The sequence below is a fragment of the Leopardus geoffroyi genome, chromosome D4, assembly GCF_018350155.1.
Source record: "Leopardus geoffroyi isolate Oge1 chromosome D4, O.geoffroyi_Oge1_pat1.0, whole genome shotgun sequence".
Taxonomy (NCBI): domain Eukaryota; kingdom Metazoa; phylum Chordata; class Mammalia; order Carnivora; family Felidae; genus Leopardus; species Leopardus geoffroyi.
The window spans coordinates 7211545-7221303 of NC_059342.1; the positions used below are offsets into that span (position 1 = coordinate 7211545).

The 9759-nt window shown below is 46.5% G+C and overlaps 1 long non-coding RNA gene across 1 annotated transcript; it reads right to left on the minus strand.

Moving 5' to 3' along the window:
- Positions 1-4110: 4110 nt before the first annotated feature.
- LOC123593335 lies at positions 4111-5616 on the minus strand. The gene is made up of 3 exons (XR_006710267.1): positions 5506-5616; positions 4864-4991; positions 4111-4721 (listed from the first exon to the last, which is right to left on the minus strand). It is a non-coding gene; the product is annotated as an uncharacterized LOC123593335 (long non-coding RNA).
- Positions 5617-9759: the final 4143 nt, after the last annotated feature.

Sequence of the window (9759 nt, forward strand, 5' to 3'; positions counted from 1 at the left end):
CAGGCCCTGGTTTCCAGCAGAGAAGCCGTCGCCTTCACAATGCACCGGGGTGAGGTCTTTGGTCACGAACCCTCACGTTCCCGGTTTCTCTCTACAAACACACCCACCTCTGCACCCACCGTTACTTCTTCCTGCCAGTCTAGAAGGATAGGATGCTCTCCTGCAAATCAAAGCAACCCCTTCTGCTTGTTCTTTTGATCCCAGCCTTTTCATTTCCTCTGGGACCCTTGCTCTCCTCCCTGTAATTTCAGCCTGCTGTTAAGTTTCTCTACTCCTGAAATCCAACCCTCCTTTCCTTCAACGCCCCTCTAACAACCCTGCAAGGTCTTTCTCTTTTCCCTTCAACAGTTTCTCACCTCTCACTCTTCCACTCACTACGATCCGGCTTCTGATTCTACGTGAACTGCTTGTCAAGATTACCTGTCACCTCCATACTTAACAATTGGTGGGACTTTTTAGTCCTTATGTTACTTTTCCTCTGTGCTAAATTTAACTGTTGGAATATTGTCTCTTGAAATTTTCTACTTGTCTTCCATAACAAATTTTGCTTCTATTTTTTTCCATCCATCTTTCCGCCTTTTGCCTCCTTTTCAGTCCTCCTCTCCCATTTGGTGTTACCTAGGGTTTCATCCTTGGCCTACTGCTTTTCTTGGGTCCCGACTTTACCCGCTATATATTATTTCCTTAGAAATAATATATATTATATTCCATATTCCGTGACCTCCTGTTGCTTGCACACCAGGTACTTACACTGTCTTGTAGTAGCTTCCCTTTTCCATTATAGTACCTAGCACAAGGACAATTTGCAATGACATCTTTATGTGACTTTTTGGATTAATGTCTGTCTCCCCCTCTAGATGGTTAACTATGAGAACAGGAGCCACGAATATTTAGTACGTCACGATATACAGAGAGTCAAGTGCAGGACGTGGCCCTTAAAGAAGGCACCTGTCTTGTTCTATTATTTACCTTTATCCACCCAGGCCACTGAACCAAAATCCTGGGAGTCGTCTTAGGAATCCTCTGTATCCAATCAGTGACATCATCCTACTTGTTTAAGTGTAAATCTCTGAGGCAGCATTTCTTCCTCTCCATCGCTGTTACCGCTGCCCACAAGCAGGCCCTAGCATTTCTTTCAAAAAAAATTTTTTTTTTTTACATTTTTATTCATTTTTGAGAGAGAGAGAGAGAGAGAGAGAGAGAGAGAGAGAATGAGTGGGGGAGGAGCAGAGAGAGAGGGAGACACAGAATCCGAAGCAGGCTCCAGGCTCTGAGCTGTCAGCACAGAGCCCAAGGTGGGGCTCGAACCCACAAACTGTGAGATCGTGACCTGAGCCTGAGCCACCCAGGTGCCCCAGGCCCCACCATTTCTTACTGAGACTCTTCCCTTTGTCACCTACCTGGACCTGCCTTTGGGCATGTGCCTATCTGAGTCTGGAGTGATCTATTTGAAATGCAAATTTTGCCTCCAACTCCAGCTTCTCCTTTGGAACATCTTTGAGTGGCTTCTCATTGCCTACAAGAAAAAACTCCAGGTCCCATAGAATATGACAAAAATCTTCTGTGGTCTGGCAAAGACTGGTCTTCACAGTTCCTACCTGGTTACACGGGTTCTCCTACCTCGCCTTATCTTGCATTTCTTACCCTGATCATACCGAATGTCCACAGGCTCACCCATACACACCCACACCTTTATTCCTATGACCAGTGATGCTCTTCTCTCCGCACATTAGTCCCGTTGTCGTCATCACCAGCATCCTCTTCATGCACGTGTCTGTCGCCCTCCCCATCTCCAACCAACTAGACTGCCTTGAGAGCCGACCTAACTCTTACTCATCTTACCTAGCACCCTGCCTGACACATAATAGTTGCTTAATAAATCTCTGCCACCCGACTGAATGTGCTTGGAGCATAAATGAACTGGGAGCTGGCAGCATGACGTTTTGTTTTGGAGGCTGTTTTTCTGAGGTTCTGAATTATTGACCAAAGACTTCTTCCTCGTCCAAAGGAAAACAAAGACTTGCCTGGTATCAGATATTTCCTGCTGCCAGTTCTGGTATATATTAGCCTCTTGTTGAAAGGCCAAGTTAGACAATAAACCATAACAAGTCCACTGAGTCATAATGTCATCTTGAAGTTTTTTTTTTTTTCCTGATCACCCCTGCTATCTTCATTATTAAAACAAATCGTGTTCTCTATTAGCTTTTCCTTCAAAATCTAGCAACCAGCAAGCTAATATAAAAGAAAAATTTACTTTTTAAATTTGATCTTATAAATAATGCTGCATTAAACAAGGTTTACATGCACCACGATGCAAAGGTGCTTTTATTTCTATCAAATTCCCCCGAGTGGGATTGCTGGATTAGGAAAAACTCCCTCACTTTATTTTTATTTTTATTTATTTTTTTTACTGTCTATTTATTTTTGAGACAGAGAGGTGGCGTGTGAGCGGGGTATGGGCATAGAGAGGAGGAGACACAGAAATTCAAAGTGGGCTCCAGGCTCTGAGCTGTCAGCAGAGTCGGATGTGGGGCTCTAACTCAGGAGCCGTGAGATCATGCCCTGAGCCTAAGTCGGACGCTTAACCGACTGAGCCGCCCAGCTGCCCCCCAAAACCCCCTCACTTTAAAAAACAAGTTAAGCTCCAATATGTAAGCGATAAAGTGGAAGCAAGGATTCAGGAGGAATAGTGACCTAAAATAGCTCTGGGTTTTTTCCAGTTACTCCAGTTTTTTCAGTCTGGCAAGCGGCGTCTCTGCGTACTCTGGTGTGTTTGCATTTGTCACTTTAAGTGCCATAGTATTGACTCAGAGAACGGGGCTGCTTTGAGGTGCTCCCACCACTGACAGAAGTAAATGATTAATTCATCCAGAAACAAAAGTATATCATAAAGTGTATCCTTCCTGCCTTAGCTTCAAGATTTCCAATGGATGTTGCATTTTTGGGGCGATCGTGGGAGAAGAGAACATATTCAAGTCTTGGAGGGGAGCTGATAGAAAAAAAAAAAAGCTGCAACCATGTTTCCTATTAGAATCAGTTCCAGGCTGTACTGAGAGAGGTAATTGACTTTAGACCCTTTTCCCCAAGAGGGGCCATAAAACCCCAGCTAAGCCAGGGAAGAGATAGGTTCTACCTAGACCAGCCCATCCTAGGGCCCCAGGGGTGCAAAAGGAGATCCACCTTTTGTAGGAATAATAGCCTTCAGGTATTGAATGTGTGTTTCCTTGTGCTAAGTGCTTTACTGAAATCCTTTAACAATGCAAGCCTCTCTCTGGTTTTCCCTCTGTCAATAGAGATGGAGAAATGGGATTATTTTTAAATTTCAAATATTTACATATCTGGTACAACAAACTGTCACACCTTACCTACCCCAACACACACACACACACACACACACACACACACACACACACTCACCTACCTCTTAGACTTTTACCAGGAAGAAACCTGGGAATGAGGAAGAAACTATTGGAGTACAGTCCATTGTTTTAGGTGATCCAGGCAGAGTGAATTTCCAGTTAATGTGGAAAGACTTAATAAAGACCATACCAGGAGAGAGATCTAGTCTATTGTTACTAATTCACAAGGAGCAAGGTTAAAGCTATATTAATAAGAGAACACACTCTTTATATATATAAACAGGGTAGCCTTTAGAAGAAACAACTTCTCTCACAGATGAGGTTTCTTGGTCTTTAAGGAAAGTCAGACAGCAAATTGGGGGCAGGCCCACTGGAGGTGAAGTACCCTCGGGGCATGTCCCTTCCACAAGAGAGTGCACCCTACGGAAGGATTGTATGGAGGGTGGTGGGTCAGAGGAAGCCTCTGCTGGTATCCAGCTGAAACTCGAGGTTGTAGAATATTCCAGACTCAGGAAGTGGCTGGCAGAGGAGGCAGTGATAGAAAGGGGAGGGGGAGGTAGACAGGGAGGAGTGGGGCCTGAATAAGGGGAAACCAAGGAAGAGTGAGGAAGGGCACGAGCCTACTGGAGATACTTTCTCTCTAAAAGCCCAAACAGTCACTTGTTCTCCTTCTGCAATATAAGAATGTTCACTATTTTTTTTTTAAAGGCCTAATTTCTGTTTCCGCCCCCAACTTCCTACTGCTTTGGGTCACACGTGAAATGCTTTAGGAAAAGAATAACCTAAATCTCCCAGGGGAATTCAGGAAAGGTGGGGAAGTTAGCATAAGGAGAAGTAGCCACGCTACAGCTGATGGCACTTGTCCTGCCCCTTGGTGGACCGTTGGGTGGGGAAGAGACACTACCAGCTGAGGGTCCTCCAGCCCAAGAGAGAGAGTGAGGTGATTCTCTGATGCCACTTAACAGGGCCCTCCCCACCTCCAAGGGTGCAGGCTGAGGCCAGAAATGTTAAGCATTCCCATGGTACAGGCACCTAGACTCTACTAGAAGCTTAAGACTTTACTGAGCACCTAATATGCAGAAACACAGTCTGGGGTTTGAGCCTCCACAAAACTCACTTATGCTGTTTCCTGCATATAGTATGAATTATTACATTCAATCCATAGTCTGAGTAATTGCACACTTCAGCCACATCTGCTGCTTTTCTCCACTTTTTATTCTCCACTTGGAGTGTCTTACAGTTCTTCACGCACACCATAACCTTTCAGACATCTATGCACGTATGTGGTCTCCTCTGCTTGAAATGTCTCTTTTCCTCTCTGCTGGAAAATGTGTTTGTCCGGGTTTTTGTCCATTGCAGCACCTAGTGTGTGTCCAGGAAATGCTTACGGAATGAAGGGATGAATGAAATACTCCATCCCAACACGGAGTTAACCACTCCTGTCTCTGCGCTATCTTACAACCTTCTGTGTTGTTGCACTTATCACGCTATGCTGTCTATTTACCTGTCTCTCCGCCCCGGACAGATTGTCTTTTTTCTCTTACCGTCATCTCAAATTTATGACTCCACTGGCACCATCACAGCTGGAGGTGCTCAATGTGACACGGCACAAGATTTCCTGCCTTGAAGTTTCTGTCCAAACAGAAAAGCCCACCTGCTTGCTTGTTCCTTCTCTTTTTCTGGGGGAAAAATCCAATAGGGGCCATTTACCCAAATAAACCTCTTAATGCGTTTATTTACTGATTTTTTGGGCATTTGAGTTTCCCTCTGAAGAAACGAAATGAAATAAACACACACATACATAAATAAATAAAAGTGTTGGGCGTCGCATCCCTTCCTTCCCCGCACTGCTGAGGGCATTCGTCTTGCCCTTGCAATCCTGAAATACTGAAGGAAATGGCATCCCGCGTTCACGTTGCGCGATGACACGGAGTGCGCCCCGCAAAACTGTCGGGGGCGGGGCACCCTGCGTCCGGACAGTCTCTGCGGGCGTGATGGGCTTGTTCCTGTGGGTGATCAGGGTGCTGTGCTGTGTCCCGCTCAGGGCCCCGGGGGGTAGGATGCCTTCGATCAGGGCACCCTCTGGCTGGGGCTGCTGTCGTGGGGGAGGGGCCTCTGGGCAGGACCTGCCAGAGGTCAAACCCACAGCAGGGGAAGGCCTGGCCGCCGCGTGGGACCTCAGGTCAGCGGTGAAGCCAGCGGGCTCGGTGGGCGTCCACGACCAACACCGGGGCGCCCGCCACCTGGGACTCCGCTCCCCGTCCGGGGTGCGGCAGATGCAGGAAACCCCCCGATCCTGACGCGAGGCCTCCACGAGGCCGACGGGCTCCGCCAGCCGGGGCGGCGCCATCACCACGCCTACGTAGAGGCCGCGCGGCGTGACGATGACCCGGAGGGCGCCTGCGCGCAGCGCCCCGTGGCGGACGTCGAAGCGCCGGCTGCTCCGCGCAGGCCCACTGGGGCTTCGCCGCCGCCGCGCCTGCTGGCGGGGGGAGGCGCAGCGCGCGCTGGCTGAAGCCAGGGAGGGTGTTGGGGTCAAGTATCTGGCAGGTCTCGGCCACCGCCCACTCGCGCTCTCGGCCAGGCGTGGGCGGCTGCTTGAGTTCCTGGCGGGCGGACACCCACGCCTTGTCGATGCCCTCGATCCACCGTCGGGGAGGGGCCTCGCCTTGCGTCGCAGTCACCGTGCCTGCTTGTGGGGAGGACTTGGGGAGACACGGCACGTGCAACGCCTTGCTGACTGTCCTGCAGCACGAGACGACCGGATTGGATTTCTTGGTGGGGATGCAGGTGTGGGCTTCCTCCAGGTCGTTCAGGCTAATAGGTGCAGCTCATCGGCACCCGCCATGGTGTGCTCCCCGGGCTCCTTGATGCTCTCTGCGCGGGGTGGGAGCCGGGTTCGACTGGCCCAGCTGCTTCAGCCCCTCCGCTGACCCCGATGACGGGGCTCGCACTGAACGTCATCGCCAGCAAGCTCGAAGCCGCGCAGGTGGAGATGGTGCCTGTTTTCACCAGGAACTCACGCCCACCCGGCCCGCGAAGTTCCCACGACGCGCATTCCTGATAGGCTCTTTGTGAGCCCAGGCAGACTAATGATGACGTGCGCTATTTCTGTGTGCCTTTGTAGGATCAGTAGAACAGTGCCTGAAATGTAGTAGGTGCTCAATAAATTTGAACTGACTTGAACCTCTGTTCACATATCCACCGCATACCCACCGCACTTTGGAACCAGTGCAGTCTGCGTACAGTTCTCGAGGGCAAGCATCTTTACCGTGTGGTTTTCTGGCTTCACGTGATGTGATTGTCCTGTGTGGAAGTCCAGATACTGTCATCGATCCAGGTCCAAGGAGTGTATATTCAGCTGGTTATTTTTTTTTGTTCAGATCGTTGTCTTGAACTCTAAATTTTTTAATTAGTTCAATATCCAAAGAGCCTTTGGGAATACAGACTGTAAAGGCCCATATTTCATATGAATTTCAGCAGCGTTTGGAAGTCCTGAAGTGGGCCTGTGCACTGTGGGATGTCCAGACAAGGTAAGTTGTTTTCCCCCACAGCCTTTGGATTCTGGAATATGGGCACAGCTTCCTGGAAAGGGAAAAGACCCTAGAGCACCCTAGGTGCAGGGAGCACCCTAGAGGGAGGCAGGATAGCAGTCATTAGAATAGATTTTGGAATCGCTGGCTAATCTTGTTTTTTTTTTTTCCCCCCTCTCTGATCTTAAGATAAGTTTTATTGATCTGTGTCAAAGGTCGCAGATTCTTTTGCCATCTCCGATCTGCTAAGTTGTTCCAGTGAGTTTTTTGTTTGTTGTTGTCCTGATACCTTGTTAGAGAAAACAGGTGGAAAGCCCAGGATGTTTCCCAGTTGTCTTTACCTTGGCAAGGCTCAATTTCTTTTTTTTTTTTTTTTTACTAAGGTGTAATTGACATATAACATTATATTAGTTTCAGCTGTGCAACATAATGATTCGGTAATTTGCTGACGTTGCAAAATGGTTACCACAGTACGTCTAGTTATTCTCTGTCACCATACAAAGCTTCAAAACATGTTTTTCTCATGGTGAGTGCTTTTAAGACTTATTTTCTTAGCAACTTTCAAATACACAATATAGTATTGTTAACTATAGTCACCATGCTGTACGTGACATCCCTGTGACTGACTTATTTTATAACTGGAAATTTGTACCTTTTGACCCCTTTCACCCCCCCCACCCCCACCCTGACAGTCACCAATCTGTTCTCTGTATGTGTGTGCTTGTTTTTTTGTTTTTTAGATTCCACGTGTAAGTGAGATCATACGGCGTTTGTCTTTCTCTGCCTTGTTTCACTTGGCATAATGCTCTTGAGATCCATCCATGTTGTTGTAAATGGCAAGATTCCATTCTTTTTTAAAAATTTTTTTAAATGTTTATTTATTGAGAGAGAGGGAGACAGAGCCTGAGCTGGTGAGGGGCAGAGAGTGGGAGACACAGAATCAGAAGTAGGCTCTAGGCTCTGAGCTGTCAGCACAGAGCCTGACACAGGGCTCGAACTCATGAATCCTGAGATCATGACCTGAGCTGAAGTCAGACGCTTAACTGACTGAGCCACCTAAGTGCCCCAAGATTCCATTCTTTTTTATGGCTGAATAATATTCCGTTGCATGTATGTGTATGTATATACAACAATTCCTTGATCCATTCGTTCATCGATAGACACTTAGGTTATTTCCACATCTTGACTGTGGTCAGTAATGCTACAGTGAACATTGAAGAATCTATCTATCTTTTGGAATTAGTGTTTTTGTTGTCTTCAGATGAATACCCAGAAGTAGAATGATACAGTATTTCTCTTTTTAATTTTTGATTTTTTGAGGAACCCCATCCTATTTTCCGTAGTGGTTGTACTAATTTCCATTCCACCAACAGCCCACAGCTTTCCCTTTTATCCGTACCCGGCCCAGCACTTGTTACTTCTTGTCTTTGATAACAGCCAGTCTGACAGGTGTGACGTGATACCTTATGGTGGTTTCAATTTACATTTTTCCCTGATGATTAGTGACACTGAGAATTTTAAATGGTTTGTCTTTTTGCTGTAAATTTGTATGATTTCTTGGTAGAGTTTGGGTATTTACTGCTTATCAGATACGTGATTTATAAATGCTTTCTCCCATTCAGCCGGTTGCCTTTTCATTTTGTTGATGCTTTAATTTGCTGTGCAGAAACTTTTTCGCTTGATGTCATCCTATTTGTTTATTTTTGCTTTTGTTGCCTTTGCTTGTGAAGTCGAGTCAGGTTTAGAAAATCGTTGCCAAGATCCAAGTCTAGGAGATTACTGCCTGTGTTTTCCTTCTAGGATTTTTATGGTGTCAGGGGCATGACTCAACTTCCTTTTTTCTTTCTTTCTTTCTTTCTTTCTTTCTTTCTTTCTTTCTTTCTTTCTTTCTTTCTCTCTCTTTCTTTTCTTTCTTTCTCTCTTTCTTTTCTTTCTTTCTCTCTCTCTCTTTCTTTCTTTCTTTCTTTCTCTTTTTTGGGGGAGGAGGTATAGTTGACCCACAATGTTAAATTCCTTTCAGATGTACAACTCAGTGATTTGACAAGTTGATACATTATGCTATGTTCACTAGTAACAGCTACCATCTATCCCATTACACAGCTGTTAAAATATCATTGATTATATTCTTTGTGCTCTGCTTTTTATTCCCATTGGACTCAACTTAAGAAAAAAAATTTTTTTTAATATTTATTTATTTTTGAGAGAGAGAGAGAGAATCCCAGGCCAGGTCTAAAGTCCATGAAGGAACCTAGCATCTCTATGGCTTTGAAGACGTAGCTATTGAGTGGCAGGTAGCAGGTCCTATCTTTGGGCTTTTGGGAATCTCTGAAGTTTTTGTTTGCAGAGGGAGGCGGAGGAGAAAATGAGTGTGGGGGGCGCAAGGGGTTGCAGAAACAGACCTGTCAAACTGCGACGAATGTTACTCTAGCTGCTGTCACTTCACCGGGGACAGTACACTGTCCCTGATGCGTGTCCGGAGAGTTTTCTTTATTTAGAAATTGGAAACACACTTCCAGATCTCTTACTCCATTGCCATTCTGAAGCGTCTTCTAAAAGGCGGAGGCCTGCCCTTGGTTTCTGGCTCTCTGCAGGGCAATATCAGGAAATGGGAGGAGCCGGACGTTGCCACGTGATCTCAAATAGTGGTAACGGTCACAACCCAGTGTTGTGCAACAGCACTTCGATTGAGGCTCAGCTTTCCAGTTCTGGTACAAGGAATGCAAAGTCTTTCATATGACGTGTTTTGAACACCAGGGTTGTGTTGGTGGGTGGAGGTTGAGTGGGTGGGAGTGAGGGGGAAGGGGTCGTGGTAAGAGGAGGACCCACAAATTGGTAGATAGTAACCAGCTGGCGTTACAGACTTCTCA